This window comes from Petaurus breviceps, unplaced genomic scaffold (assembly GCF_028583685.1).
Source record: "Petaurus breviceps papuanus isolate PSGF00001 unplaced genomic scaffold, PetGlider_PUasm1.0 90603, whole genome shotgun sequence".
NCBI classification, from domain to species: domain Eukaryota; kingdom Metazoa; phylum Chordata; class Mammalia; order Diprotodontia; family Petauridae; genus Petaurus; species Petaurus breviceps.
In genome coordinates, this window is record NW_027187284.1 from 4,494,302 (window position 1) to 4,510,434 (window position 16,133).

The following is a 16,133-nucleotide window of genomic DNA, read 5'->3' on the forward strand; positions in this document are numbered from 1 at the left end:
AAATAAAGATCTGTGGAAAGATAATGACCCTTGAGGATTTTGACTGACAGCCATGGAATGGAGATATGCAGGGGTAACTTCTAATTGCATTTTTGCATTGGTTTCACAGGAAAATGAGTACTATGTTTAGTACTGGGTGCAGTTTCATAAAGATTCAAAATATTATTATACTAACAAGATATTCATTATTAGATCATATAATGTCTGCATACAAATGTGTTCTATAAGTATTTTGACAATCACCTTATTTACTGATATTGTAAAGAGTGAATAATAGGATCTGAGAAGATATACTGAGATGATTGAAACCAATTCTGCCATTTGAGAAGCATCCAAATTTCATAAAACACATTCAAATATACGTATATGTGTGTATTAAACAAGTTTCTACATTTGCTGACCTATATATGCCAGATTTAAATGCAATATAGCTAAATTATATTAATTTAAGGTGGCCCGTTTTCAGATGGAATTATTTGGTTCAGGAGCAATTAAAATGACGGTAATTTTAAATGAATTTTCTTGTACAAATATTATGTATTTCTGAAAAGTATTGTGAAAATTACTATATGTCTGAGTATTTGGTGACTAATTCCAAAACAGTCTTGGGCAAAACAAAATACAATATGGAGGAAGTTTTAGCTAATGTTATGACATTGTCAATTACCTAAAACATCATGTATACATATCTTTTCAGAGGCTAAAAGATGCCCTAGTTTAGAGGTAAATTTGAATTTTAATATATTTAAGAAATAACTATTTTTATTTTTCTATACTTAGAACTAATGCTTTTTATATGTTAAAGACTATCTCTAAATAGTTGTGTGGTAATAGATGCAACTAATAAAAAAAAGAAAAATCCTTGCTTCAAAATATAATGCCTTTAAAAAGTTATATGACATAGAAAAGGTGGAACTTAAATCCTTCTTTCAATGCATATTGATGGCAATTGGCTATGGTAATAAGACATGACTACAGTTTATAGCTCATATAATTTTTAGGATCAAAGGGATCATATTAGATAAAATAAATCAATGTTAATTATATATTATGAATCTATTCTAGGTAGTTTACCATTTTGAAGTAATAACTTAATATTTATCATTTCTTTTTTGAAAATTTCAGATTGTTTTAAAAATATTAACATCTATATTGTATTCATGACCTTTCCTCTTAAGAGTTAATTGCTTTACATATTTCTGTGTTTTTGTATATGTTTAATACTTAATAAATGTAGAATCAACTTAAAAGTATATCCTTTATTTATTTTTGTTTTCAGAAAGTCAGGTATGACAAAGTGTATTTTTATTTTGAATCTAATTCTCAATAGCAAAGGGAAAATCTGATTGTGATAATGGGAAAGATGTCATACCTCTTTACCATAGGCAATTACCATAAATATACATTTTTTATTACAGTCAGGATAGAAGAGGTGTTTTCACCCCCATTTTATAGGAGAAAAGTCCAAGGTACTGAGATATTTTCACTCATGTATATTAATTTGACTTGAAAACCAGAAAACTGGCTAAATTCATAGGCTTGGTTAATCATTTAGAAACCATATTAACCTTTATAAATAAAAATTCTAACATTGATAGTAAGTGATAATAGTCATGAACTCTTCTGAAATATCACAAACAGGAAGCCATCTATCCTTAAAATGCTGAAATGCAGATGCTATCTTCCAGGTGAAAAATGTGAGAAATGTCCAAGATCATAGAAATCATCTTCAAGGTGAATAATGCATATATAGGGAATAAACTATCCCACCTACTGTTGTTTCCTTTATAAAATATAAATGGTAGACCCTCACCAAGATACTAAAAATGCCTACCTATCCACAGAACATTATTTATCAGACTTGTCTGTTAAAGAATGCTTCCCTCATACTTGGTTGGAATAGGAATTTTAAATTGGGGATGAACGAAATAGAGGATGTGTTAGCCACCGAGGGCTCATTCCTTATTCTTTAAATTGCTTTTATTCCTTAAAATATTCATTTGTTACACTTCCTCTTGAAATCTTGATGACTCTGCTTTAGCAGGAAGAGAATTTACAAAGATCCCTTGCCTTCTATGATTTAGAGAATGTAAAGGTGTCTAGACGATTTTGAGCTGGATTACTGAATGGTGACAAAAAGGAATATAAGTGGCTGCTGAACTAGAAGTGTTTGTTTATTTTAAAATGCCTGAATGGAAGAAATCTCTCTCTTTCCTAGTGATGAGCAAAGGAAGAACTATTGATATGAAGGTGAAGAATGGGGGGGGGGCACTTTAGGTAATTTCCCTCACCTAGCAACCTTACAGTGATGAATGCATGGTGGTGCCATCCTTCTGTCTTTATGGTGTATATTCTTTCCTGATCCTAGATGAATGAATATCACAGCCATGTTTTCTAGAGTCTGTGACCTTTGAAGAATTTATAGAATAACCAGAAGTTCAACAACTGAAGTAAGTAGCTAGATGTGCTTGTAGAGGCAGCAGCTGACCCTGATGAGGGCCCATTCCTGAGAAACCACATTCTTCACTCACCCCAGCAATTACACAGCCCAGATTCTGAAACACTCTATCCTACAAGCAGGAGCATGACTTAACCATCAGCTATGTCATATATAAAAGTTAATACTGTGAGGGAAACTTAGATAATTGTGATAGCAATGGAATGTAAAGATGCCCCTGTTTTTGCTTGGCTTTTGGATTGTGTTAAAACATAGAGCTTGTGAATCCCACTTGTAGGATGGACTTGTTGACATGAAAAGAGAAGGCTAAACTGGGAGGAGCTAGTGACATGAATTGAGAGAGGCATAAGCAGAGAGAGAGGCAGAAAAGTTTTTTTGGAAGCAGCACCATGTAGGCAGAGAGACAGAGAGGATTGCTCAGGGCCACTTCAAACTGCCCAGGATTTTTGAAAGCTGCCACCCAGAGCTGCCAAGGACTGAGGAGACATGGCTGTTATGCTGGTACTTTGTGTTGATGTGGTTTTTTTTGTTTGTTTGTTTTGGTTTTTTCCAGATTCATCCACTGGTGAAGGACAGTGTTGTTGTTGCAGAGGTTCTGGAACTTGCTGTTGTTTCAGGGGTCCTAAGACTGTTCTTCAGACAGAGAGTGAATTGTGCCCACTGGTAAAGGCCAGTGCTGTGGTGCAGAGGTCCTGGAACCTTGCTGTTGTTTCAGAAGCCCCCAAAAAGGATTTTCTTGTTGTATGTTTATAGAAATCCTGGAAGAGTGTTTTGTTAATGTTTTCAGGGGTCCAAGGACTGTTCTACAGACAGGGAATGAATTAATGAGGATACTGGCAATGTATCTTGTGGCCTTGCTAAGCTTTGTCTCCCCAGGAAAAAAAAGATTTCCCAGAACTTGCCTGGTGTCAAGAAGAAGAAACGACCTCTCTTTGGGTATTAAATGCTGTGCTTAAACTTGTTGTAACTCTGGGGTAGATGGTCTATTCAGTTGTGATCAAAGGGCAGGAACTTTTGACTCTTTGGAACTCTGTGACTGACGAAATGGATCTACTTTGTGATTGGAAACGAAACTCCATTTGAGAAGAGGTACTTTGTGATTGACTAAATGAATGTAATGCCAGGGGTGGAGTAGTACTTGGAAATTATTGAATTACACTTGGTGAATGCTGTATTTTGAATTATGCTATATTTTGATTTTCTCTGTTCTTAATTTGTCACTGAATAAAATGGAGAGCAGTTTGCTGGTATTTTGAACCTTTGGAAGTTGCTTTTGCTTGGCATTACATTATGGTTTAGTTGGTAGGATTAGAAAGCATTGATTGTATCAACAATAAGACTAGCAGAAACCACATGATCATCTCAGTAGATGCAGAAAAGCCTTTTGACAAAATACAACATCCATTCCAATTAAAAATATTAAAAAGTATAGGAATAAATGAAGCCTTCCTTAAAATAATAGGTAGCATCTATTTAAAACCAGCAGCAAGTACTATATGTAATGGGGAGAAGCTAGAAGCATTTCCCATGAGATCAGGGGTGAAACAAGGGTGTCCACTATCACCCTCATACTCAATCTGGTACTAGAAACATTAGCAGTAGAAATTAGAGAAGAAAAAGAAATCAAAGGAATCAAATTAGGCAAAGAAGAGACCAAGTTATCACTCTTTGCAGATCACATAATGATAGAGAATCCTAGAGAATCAAGTAAAAAATTACTTGAGAAGATAAATAAATTTGGCAAAGTTGCAGGATATAAAATAAACCCACACCAATCCTCGACATTCCTATATATTTCCAATGAAATTCAACAGCAAGAGATAGAAGGAGAAATCCCATTAAAGTTACTGTAGACATTATAAAATATTTGGGAATCTACCTGTCAAAAAAAAACCCAGGACCTATATGACCACAACTACAAAACACTTTTCACAACAATAAAGTCAGATCTAACTAATTGGAAAAATATCAATTGCTCATGGCTGGGTAGAGCTAATATAATAAAAATGACAATTTTTACCCAAATTAAATTATATATTTAGTGCCATATTGATTAATTTACTGAAAAAAATATTTCTAGAGCTAGAAAAAAATGGTAACAAAATTCATTTGGAAGAATAAACGGTCCAGAATATCAAGGGAATTAATGAAAAGAAATGCTAGGGAAGGTGGACTAGCTATACCAGATTTCAATCTGTATTATAAAGTAGCAGTCATCAAAACTACTTGGTACTGGCTGAGGAATAGAGGAGTGGATTAATGGAATAGATTAAGCAAATGAGATTCAGAAATCAACGACTATAGTAATCTATTGTTTGATAAACCGCCAGACACTGTTTTTTGGGATAAGAACTCACTATTTGCGTCAGCAAGCACGCCAGCATCCCCAGGTTGGCTGCTCACACAGGTTCTTGGATCTGCTTTGATAAAGGAAAGCAACTCAAAATGGGTTAACAAGCTTACTTTAATCAGTCAAACATGTATTGTTTACCTCGTTCAGGGGAAAAAGGTGAGCACCCCGAACTTCAGAATATACAGACAGAATTATCAAGACAGAAACAGATCAAGTAGACAGATTTCCAAACTGTCCAACCATTACATCCATACCAAACAACATCTGGGTTTCAAAGCCGTGGGGCTCTGGACAAAGGCTAGCCCAGAGTTTCATCAAATCACAGAACACTTCTAAAAGTGAGCCCCAAAACAAAGCCTCACATCAGGGTTATATAGCCTTCTCCTGGCTCAGAGAATGTAACAACCTTATTGACACACTGACCAATCAAGAAGTTTCTACTGAAAAACAAGCCTCCCACCCCAGGCTCCAGGTGCACTTTAGCCTAGGGGCAGGGAAGATCTTAAAAACTTACATTCCCATTACACTATTCCACAAAAACTGCTGGGAAAACTGGAATATAGTATGGTAGAAACTGGGCATAGACCATTATCTAACACCATATACCAAAATCAAGTGTAAATGGGCGCATGATCTAGGTATAAAGGTTGATACTGTAAGCAGTCTCGTAAAACTAGGAATACTTTACCTGTCAGACATGTGGAGAAGGAAAGATTTTCTGACTAAACAAAAATTAGAGGACATTATAAAAATAAAATGGATAATCTTGACTACATGAAATTGAAAAGCTTCTGTACAAACAAAGCCAATGTAACCAAGATTAAGAAGGAGGTGGGAAATTGGGAAAGAATATTTACAACATATGTCACTGACAAAGGACTCATTTCTAAAATAATACAGAGAATTGAGTCAAATTGATAAGAATACAAGTCATTCCCCAATTGTTAAGTGGTCAAAGGGTATGAAGAGGCAATTTTCAGAGAAAGAAATTAAAGATATCTCTAAGCACATGAAGAAATGCTCTAAATCACTATTGATTAGAGAAATGCAAATAAAAACAACTCTGAGGTACCACATCTCACCAGTCAGATTGGCTAAGATGACAAAACAGGAAAATGACAAATGCTGGAGAGGATGTGGGCAAATTGGAACACTAATGCATTGCTGGTGGAGTTGTGAACTAATCCAGCCTTTCTGCAGAGCAATCTGGAATTATGCTGAAAGGGCTATAAATATTTTCATATCCTTTGACCCAGCAATACCACTCCTGGGGTTATATCCCAAAGAGATCATAGAAGTGGGAGGGAGACCCACATGTACAAAAATGTTTATAGCAGCTCTTTTTGTGGTGGCAAAGAATTATAATTTAAGGGGGTGCCCATCAATTGGGGAATGGCTGAACAAGTTGTGGTATATGCATGTTATAGAATACTATTGTGTTATAAGAAATGAGGAGCAGACGGTCTTCATATTTACCTGGAGAGGCTTATACAAACTGATGCTGAGTGAGAAGAGTAGAACCAGGAGAAATTTGTATACAATTAGAGACACAGCGTATGTGTGATGACCAACTTTGATAGACTGGACTCTTCTCAGCAATGCAGTGACACAAGTCAATCCCAAAAGACTCATGATGGAGAGAAATATGTGTATCCAGAGAAAGGACTAGAAGGAACTGAGTTTATATCCAGGTGGAAGCAAAATACCTGCTCTTTTTCCTTCTCTTGTTTGGTTTTATGTCCTCTTTATCATTTATCATTCCATCTGACACAATCCATCTTTATAACTTGACAAATGTAAAATGTGAAAGTATTTACAGATCCTATACTTGACTGTATTCCACCATAGGGGTGGTGAGGGAAGGGAGGGGGACAAAATGTGAAACTCAAGGAATTGAATACTCTAAACTAAAAGGAAACAAGCAAATTAATTAAAAAATTAAAAAGAAGCCATAGTGCCTCTATTTGTTACAGGATCCATGGCCATTTAGATTGAGATTTTAAGGCCAAGTATCCTGGAGGGGTGGAATGGAATAGTAATGTTATAAAATGGAGAGCAGCTATGCTGGTATTTTGAACCTTGGGAAGTTGCCTTTGTTTAGCATTACAATATTTTAATTTTAAGTTCTTTCTCCTTAGGATCCAGGGAAATAGAGAAGAGTGGGCTACTAGTATGCTAGTATAGTAGAGTATGCTTGTGCTTCTTTTCTTGTTATATATTTTCTGTAAATATTATTTATTAAGAGCTAATTAATGCTGATTGATTAATTGATATTGATGAAACATCAACTGCTTAATTGTTACTTGGGAAATACTAACCCCAATAAATGAGGGGTTGTGAGACAAAGTATTAGAATGATTTCCCCAAACACTCAGAGATGTGCTTAGTACAGTAAGGGAAGTAACAGTAGCTGTAATATTGGGACCCAGCATCCAGGAAGACTGAGATTTTGGAAAGTAACTCCAGAGGTCATGTGTTTCATACAGTAAAAATATTCAGTAATGATCGCCCTATGAACTATACTTGCTAAGCCAAATTTGAAGTAGTCGATTCTGTTCTGAATCTAATATTTCTTGAGATTCATTGACAAATGGAAATGCATCTGGGAAGCACTATTATTGTGAAGCTCCTGAAAGTCATGTCAAATGAAAATCAGCAGAAAAACCTGAATGGAGACTTGTAACTTACAATAGAAAATATGAATAAATAGGAAGTGGCACCCAGCTTGAAATATTTAATGACATGTGGAAGAGAGATTAGGTTTAGTCAGGTTTTTAGAATTATTAGCATTAGATATAAGTTTTAGGAAGGAAGATTTATGTATAAATAAGGAACTATTTAAGAATTAAATCTGTGAGAGAAAGGGAATGAAGTAGATTTGCTTTTAATGTGTTGAGTTCCTTACTATGACATGTTCCAAAACAGATGTGGTTGTTAACTTCCAGAGATACTCTAGAAGAAGTTCTTTTGTGAAGTAGTATATTGAACCTCTAAGTTTCTGACAGTTTTAGGATTCAAAGTACAATGAAAAGTAAACCAAAAAAAAGACATCAGAATACTAGAGCTTAGCAAAACATAAAGTTCCAGAGATATTTTTTCCTATGTCAGTCATAAATAGCCACATAAAATATGACTTGTAGGAAAAAGAGTGCTGATGGTATTTTATTTTTCCAGAACCAGGACTTAAATGAAACTTTGCTATTTCCTTGGTTGTAAGCATTTAAATGTTCACAGGAAATGGTTTTATCATTTTCGATATAAACCATGGGTTGAAATTTAGGACACTGTCCCTAATTATTTCTGATTTCCACTTACTCAGCCCTCCCACCACATGGGGAGACTTTCTTTTGCTTCATAAAATGTTGTAACTCTAATGTAGTGAAATGTAAGGGGTAAATTTCTGCTTCTGAAATTTAGTAGATATTTGCTTTGATAAATCAATTTTTTCTTCAAAATAAACACATTAAGTTTTGTATGTCATTTGACTTTAAATGAAGTATGTATGTTGCTTCTAATTTCATTAAAAATGGAGTGTGTCTACGGCCCGGCCATGGTGCTAAACAAGAACCACTTGGAGAGCGGAGTGATTGTCAACAACACCGAGAATATTCTAATGACCTATGATCATGTGGAGCTCTCCTAACATGGATCACATGACAGATGCCTTTAAAGGAACCAAAGAAGGCACCTTCTACTTCACTCCTTAGAGAGTAACTTTTCTGTCCAGGGAAATGCAGGCATTCATGATGCCATTTTACCTAATGAAGAACAATGAGAACAAGCAGCCTGTATTTGGTGCAAATTACATCAGAGGAAGAGTGAAGGCTGAAGCAGGAGTTGGCTGGGAAGCATCAGCTGTGTGCAGATTGACCTTTGAAGCAGGGGATGCCATTGAGTTTGGACAGTGAATGCTATAGGTAGCTGCCCAAGCCTCCAGAGGTGAAGTCCCCAATGGAACTTATGGGTACTCCTACATGCCCAATGGAGCCTATGCTTTTCCGATGCCAGCTGCCAGTGGAATGTACCCAAACCCTCCAAGCTATCCCTATATACCACCTCCTCCTGAGTTTTATCCAGGACTCCTATGATGGATAGGGCCATAGGGTACATGCAGCCCCCACCACCTCTATATCCTGGACCCATGGAGCCACCTGTTGGTGGCCCTGATGTACCATGTACTCTTGCAGCTAAAGTCAAAGTTGCTGAAGCTGCTGCCAGTGCCTCCTACAACCCTGTCAATCCCCATAATTTCTACATGACCACAGACCAGCCTCCACCACCTCCATATTACCCCCAAAGAAGAGAAGAAAACCCATTAGATGTACCTGTAGTCTCCTCATCACTCATGTGCTCCCTTATTCCCCCAGAGCTGAGTTTGGAGTTGGTGAGGAGACTTTTGTCAGAGCTGGCCTTTCCTCTAGTCCTGTGTGTAGTTAGCAGCAATAGGCACGGAGAGAAGGGGAGTAACCTGGGAAAGTTCCAGCTGTTCTAGAGACATTGACACCTCTCTTCAACCTTCATGAGTGGGACTTTGCACTTGAGTTACCATTTCCATGTTATTCCTATTGCATTAACACAGCTTCCCATAAAGGAGAGGACAATTCCTGATCAGCTCCTCCATTCCTACCCAGCACTCTTTATTTTTTTAATTCATTTTGGACTCTTGTGGACTTGTGGCTCTTCCTAGCCTAGATCAACAGAGATATCTCTGGCTCCCAGAGCTGGGAAAGTGGCTTGAAGTCATCCCCTACTCCCATTCCAGCATCTACCCACATTCTGTCACCACCCTAATCTCCAGCTCTTAAGTGTAGTCTGGGTTTAAGGTGTGACCATAAAATTGGTTGGTGGCATGCCCTCGAGAGTCCCCATCTTTTCCATTCCATCCCTTTTGGAGTGTCACACCTATTCATACTCCTACTATCTTTCCTATTATATCCCCATTACTTTGTTATGGTTTTTGATTGTGAACCTGCAATGCATAGGACTGGTGGAGAGTGAATAAAGGGAAGACTGTTCAGCTGGGGAGAAAAGATAGAAATGATTGCTTGGCTTTGCTCCCTTTTATTCCTAATTCATGCTTTTAGAAGGTCTTGAGGTTCCATCTTGTACACAGAGGGGTTGCCTAGACCTGAAGCTGAAGATTGCACATCTTATCTCACCCTCTTTAGGGCTACTTGCTAGGTGGAAATCAGGTGTAACTAGGGTCTAGTGTTCCCTGAAACTTGGGGCCTGGCTTAGTTTTGCATAAAAAGGTGTGTTTTGTCAGTCGCAAATAAGTTCTCATCTCTTCCTTTAAGCTTCATGCCTGATTTCTGACTCTCCCGTGGATGCACTAATTTCCTTTGGTTTCCTCTTGGACTGGCCAGAGTGTGAGAAGATCATTATTTAAAAGAGAACTCACTATTTATTTGAACAAAAATCCAGTTAAAATATTAAAGGGAAATAAAAAAGAATGGTGTGTGTGTCTGTACATGTGTGTGTTTTCATGATTCTTCTAGATTAACAATAGACTGAAAAGATCCCATTGTCCCTATAAAACTTGAAAGGCTGAATTCACTACTGGTCAAATTTGTTGAGGAAATAATCCTTCAGGTTCAGTTTGTATTAGATGAACTTTGAGATTTCTTTTGACTCTGAGAGTCTATTTGAATTTTGTCCCCTGAATACAGAAAAAAGATTTCCCTAAGTTGCACTTTGGCTCAATGCAACTCTCAATAATAGGAAAGAAGACATACCAGAAATAGTAAAGGATTGACTCAGCAGAGGTTCTGCTCATTCATCTTTATATGAGTTCATTTAAATCTTCCCAGGTTTTTCTGAAACCATTGTGCTTATAAGTTATTATAGCACAAAGTATTCTATCACAATCATATACTATAACATGCTCATTCCTTCCTCAAATGATGAGCATTACCTCAGTTTTCAGTTCTTTACCACAACAAAAGCAGCTATTATGGATTTTTTATCTTACTGGATCCTTTTACCTGAGGAAATTAAAAATTGTCCTTTATCATTATATAATTAATTCTACTCTGTTATCAACCATGTTCCCATTTTTCAATTGCACTAAAAAGCAGTCTCTCCCTGTTCATGATGCTGTATCAGCAATGCCATATTCACAATGCCTATAGAGATTACAAATATGCTGATATAATTATCCATCACAAAATACGTCAGGTTTGCCATTTGGGGAAATAAACTAGAAAATTTATTAAGATACCAAAAGACTGAGTCCCAAAACCAGAAAGTGAAAGCCATCAGAGTAGTTATGATATTGGCACAGATAGATAAAGTAGAAAGCACCCACATTTTCAAGCCATTGCGTAATTTGAATAATCGACCATTGGGAGGAAGTACACCTCTAGCCAGAATGATGACCCCCAATCTGCAAATTAGAAAACAACAAACACACAAGATCCCAAATATTGAGTATTGGACCTTGAGGCCAGATGTCCCAGCACCGTACCCAGGACCACCTGATTCGGTGGGGTATGATTTACATTGTTTAGAGGACTTTTGGTTGGACAGAAAAGAAATAAGAAAAATTTCCACTGGGATATGCATAAGAATCCCTAAAAATCACTTTGGACAGATTTTACCCAAATCAGGTTTAGCAGCTCAAGGAATACATGTATTGGCTGGAGTAATAGATTCTAATTATCAAGGAGTAATTGTTGTAACATTCCAGAATTTAGGTGAAGGGCCCATACAGATTCACAAGAATGATAGGATAGTTCAAGTGATTATCGTTCCTTGTAAAACAATGCCACTTGTAAAAACTGACCCTCCTTCCAAAATAACTGTCACAGGAACTGAAGGATTTGGTTCTACTGATAGAATAAAATCAGGAGCTAAAGTATGGGTAAAACGGAAGCCAGATGATGTTCCAAAGGCTGCAGAGATTATAGCATATGGGAAGGATAACACTGTAACTATTGTTTATTCTGGAGAAGATGATTACAAAATTGTACCCTTAAATCATTTATTCTACCGTGAGTGAGGCTACAATAGTCTGGTTATTGTTCTTGATTTTTTGTTTGTTCACCTTGTTTGTTAGATTTGTTTCCACAGGCTTGGTACCCTCCATCTGTAGATGCCTGATAGCTTAAGCTGGATGTCACCCCCTGTCTGCAACTGTGATGTGTCACCCTTGGACCTGGCATCAAGCATATTAAGAACTGACCTCTCAAATGGGACCCCTAAGGACAGGGACAGCTCTACATCCGATTTCAGCAGCAAGTAGCCATAGAAGAAGAGATATTCACCCCTTACCACAAGATTTTGGGGCCCCATTTGTTTGGGGTGGGGGGAATGATGGGGAGCTTGTGCTCAAGCCCCACCCTAAAATATGTTTTTTTGTGTTTATTGTGTGCTATTCTTGTTATATTGTTGTGAAATTTTGTTGACACCAGTTATTCCTACTGTATTTTTGCCAAGTAAGGGACATGAAAGATCTTGGGGCCGAATGTAAGGGTTATGGGATTTAAAGATCTCCCATGCCCCATGGACGTGCTGACATAGCAGAGCAAGAAAAAAAAAAAAGCCGAGCTAACGGTCCTGTGGTTGGCAGTTGGCGGCAGTTGCTTTTTTTTTTTTTTTTTGAGTTACGACTCCTGCTGAGGACTGCCAGGCGCTGGAGCTGCTGGGAGCACGCTGGGTGGTTGCTGTGAGTGGGGAGAGGAGGACCTTTGCCTGAGGTAGCCTGTTCTGTTTTAAAGGCTTGAAAATGTGGGTGCTTTCTACTTTATCTACCTGTGCCAATATCATAACTACTCTGATGGCTTTCACTTTCTGGTTTTGGGACTCAGTCTTTTGGTATCTTAATAAATTTTCTAGTTTATTTCCCCAAATGGCAAACCTGACGTATTTTGTGATGGATAATTATATCAGCATATTTGTAATCTCTATAGGCATTGTGAATATGGCATTGCTGATACAGATGCTCTCTATCTTATTTATTTATAAACTTCCCTTATCCATAGAGCTGAACGGTAAATTTTTCTACATTCCCCTTGTTTACTAATGATACCACACTTTTTTACTAAATAATTTACCCACTTTGACCTTTTTCTGTTTTAGGCATGAGATGTTTATCTATGCCTAGTTTCAGCCAAATTGCTCTCCAGTTTCCCTGGTAGTTTTTGTCAAATGGTGAGTATTTGCCCCCAAACCTTGAATTTAGAGGTTAATACTTTCTAATTTCTCTAAAATAGATGACAAAATTCTTTTGCCTTTAAACTAGAAGCAAACATTAGGAGCTTTTTTCCCTTGCTGAGATTAAAAAAAGGATTTTTTTTTTGCCTTTTGGAGGGCAGTTGGGGTTAAGTAATTTGCCGAAGGTTATATGGCTAGTGTATTTGTGTGTGTGTGTGTGTGTGTGTGTGTGTGTGTGTGTGTGTGCTAAGTGTCTGTGGCTGGAACCAAACTCTGGTCCTCCTGACTCCGGGGCCAACACTTTACTCACTACACCACGTAGCTGCTCTTAAAAAAATAAAATAAAAGACTTTGACTGATAAGAAACTAGAGGTTATACATCTGATGACTACTGTCCAGTGGAAGAGTATACAGTAAAGTCACATCTTGTGGAGACAAAACATTCCCTAGGTGAATAACCCTTTCATGTATTCATTGGCCATGTATGTTCTTAGAATGTATGTTCTTCCACATGTTTCTGTTTATATACATTTTTCCCTTCGATATGTATTTGTAGGAGACTGTGTACCAGGTTTATAGGGGAAATAATTTATAGCTGCTTTTCTTATACCACTTTATCAAATACCTTGATTTTGAACTACTTGTGTATTCTGACAGAAAATGAAAGAAAAATATGAGATGAGGATACATTAGTGATGGTTTTGGAAAATACACTTCCACAGAGTGTACTGAAAGTGGGGTAGCCATTCTTAGGGAAAGTACCCTGCAAATTTGGAGAGTGTGGTGTTTCATGTGTGTAAATATATGTGTGTATATGTTTGATATTTAGAATTTTGGCAACTGAACACCATCCTTTCTCTGAGAATAGAAATGAATTGAAATTTTTGCTAGAAAAATAAAAGATGAATATGGATATTAGGATAATTACCATGGGTAAATTCAATAGACACAAGGCTCACACAAACACTCAAATAATGAAGTATTAGACAAAAAGGAAGGAGTAAATGTGAATCTCTTCATGGAAACTATTGCAATCTTTAGAATAAATCATGTAATCCTAATGAACCCAATTTTTACTTCTTTCTCTTTCACCTCATCAATCAATTAAAATTTTCAAAGATCTGAAAGCATTGACTGTGAATGGAAGCAGCAGATATTATCTTTTCTTTCTAAACAGTCATTGCCCTAGGATCCTTGGGAAACAGAGAAAACTTCACATAGATCCACATACATTATAACCAAAACATTTTTGTTCCTGAGGGAAAAAAACTAGTAAACAATATGCATGAGAAATAGTTGACTGCTCCCTCACGGTTTCCCCCACCCCATCCTTCATGCCTCTGATTATCTTTCTTACATTGTGCTGGAAAGACAATCACTTGGTGATTGGCAGCATCAGTGTTTCCAATCTTTTTTTTTCTGTCCATATTAGCTTTACAGAATATTTTAGAATCCTCATTTGTATGTGTCAGGAATTCACTCCCCCTTATTTTTCACTATTTAAAATGAATGTAGATTTACTATAGAATTCTTATTTGGAGAGGCATTTCTTTAAGTATGAGCTTGCTTAATAATTTTTTCAGTCTACTAAGATAGAAACCTTAGTAGATGGGAATATCAATTATCATCCAAGGGATGGATCATAGTATTTCAAGTAACTAGTAAATCCAAGGACTCAGGATTGGAAGACTAGCCATCAGCTAATGAATTTCCCTAGGCATAGAAAGCCACAGATCTACTAAGACATGGATGAGATGTCATAACTGTTTATGGTAGTAGAACATGAAAAAATAATAGAAATAGTGAAATATAATAATAAATTTTCAGTATAATAGGTTGCTTGTATTTCCTGAAAATGAGGAGGTAACCAAACTTATTGGTTCTTTAAAAACTCTAATGTGGGGTAATTAACTCTAATGATGTCCATTTCACATCATATTTTAAATATGTATCCCAATATACATATGCAAATACATATTTATAATACATGCTTTAAAAATACAAATGACAAACATATTTGTTTATGAATAAACTGATAACCAGGAATGTCTTCTAAAATAGAAAACATGTGAAGTAAGATATTGTGAGAGAACTCTATCACAAAGAAAAAAAATCCCACAGTTCTTGGTATTTTATGAACAAGATATATAAAAATACATCATCTGTATATTCTACAAAAGATTACTTCTAGCTGATATCTCATGTTTAATACCCACTAAATGCTCCATATCAGTACATTTTATGGGAAAATTATATTTTCCATCCTTAAATTTTAAATAATGTCATAATCAGTAAATTTAAAAGATTATCAGATATTCTTGTCAATGCAATCATTTGGATTCTGTCTAATGCATTTTTATTGTGAAGAAAATATTGAAATTGTTCAATTATGGAGATAGAAATGAGCTAAATGAGGGAATTATTGTTTCAACTGTTGGTGATATTACTTATTTCCTCCCTTGATGAAGACTTTCTTTTGTTTTTCAGCATTTTTCATTTCCTTGAAAGAGCTGAGTATCAGTTTCTACCTTTCTGGTATGTACTAGGAAACATTTTCTTACCAAATAGTATAGCTTCACTCCAGTACTGCTGATAAAACACTTACTTAGAGAAAATGAATGGCTTTGGCAAATATTATCTCATTATTTCTCAAATTCTTAAACACTTTATTAAATTCTTTGTTTTGCCTCTTCTTCAATTGACTCCCTTCAGGAGAGTTGAATTCAACATACGTTCAAGAGTAGAAAAATGGTGTGAATTCTTTTCCTTACAAGTGCAAAATTTTGACAGTCTTCTAAGAAATACAAAAGATTCATGTGATAATGATAAAGATTTTAATTATCAATCATGCCTTTTTTCTGCTTTCTAAGACTACCATTTAAGGGGAAATTTAAGAGAATAAATAATTTTCAGAAGCAAGTGCTAAAACCCATATAGTTAAGATTTTTTTAAAAAATCAAAGAAAGCATTCAAAAATATTACTTTTTTGTGTATCTTAAAATAAAGTCAGCATTATCCACTTAATATTGAGGTCTATTGAGGATGAACAGATTTTGCTTTCAAAATTAATGACATACTTAAAAAGAAACAAAACAGATGGGTTGAGGTGGAGGTGGAGCCCAATGGCAGTTTAGAAGCAGGAAAATTCCATGAACTTGCCCCATAACC

The 16,133-nt window shown here is 36.2% G+C and overlaps 1 long non-coding RNA gene and 1 pseudogene across 1 annotated transcript in view; one reads left to right on the top strand and one right to left on the bottom strand.

The window, feature by feature from the left end:
• The window catches only part of LOC138142766 (uncharacterized), a 192,873-nt gene that overhangs the window by 101,369 nt on the left and 75,371 nt on the right, over window positions 1-16,133 (bottom strand). The window lies entirely within an intron of this gene.
• Window positions 8,338-9,398, top strand: LOC138142765 (WW domain-binding protein 2 pseudogene; annotated as a pseudogene).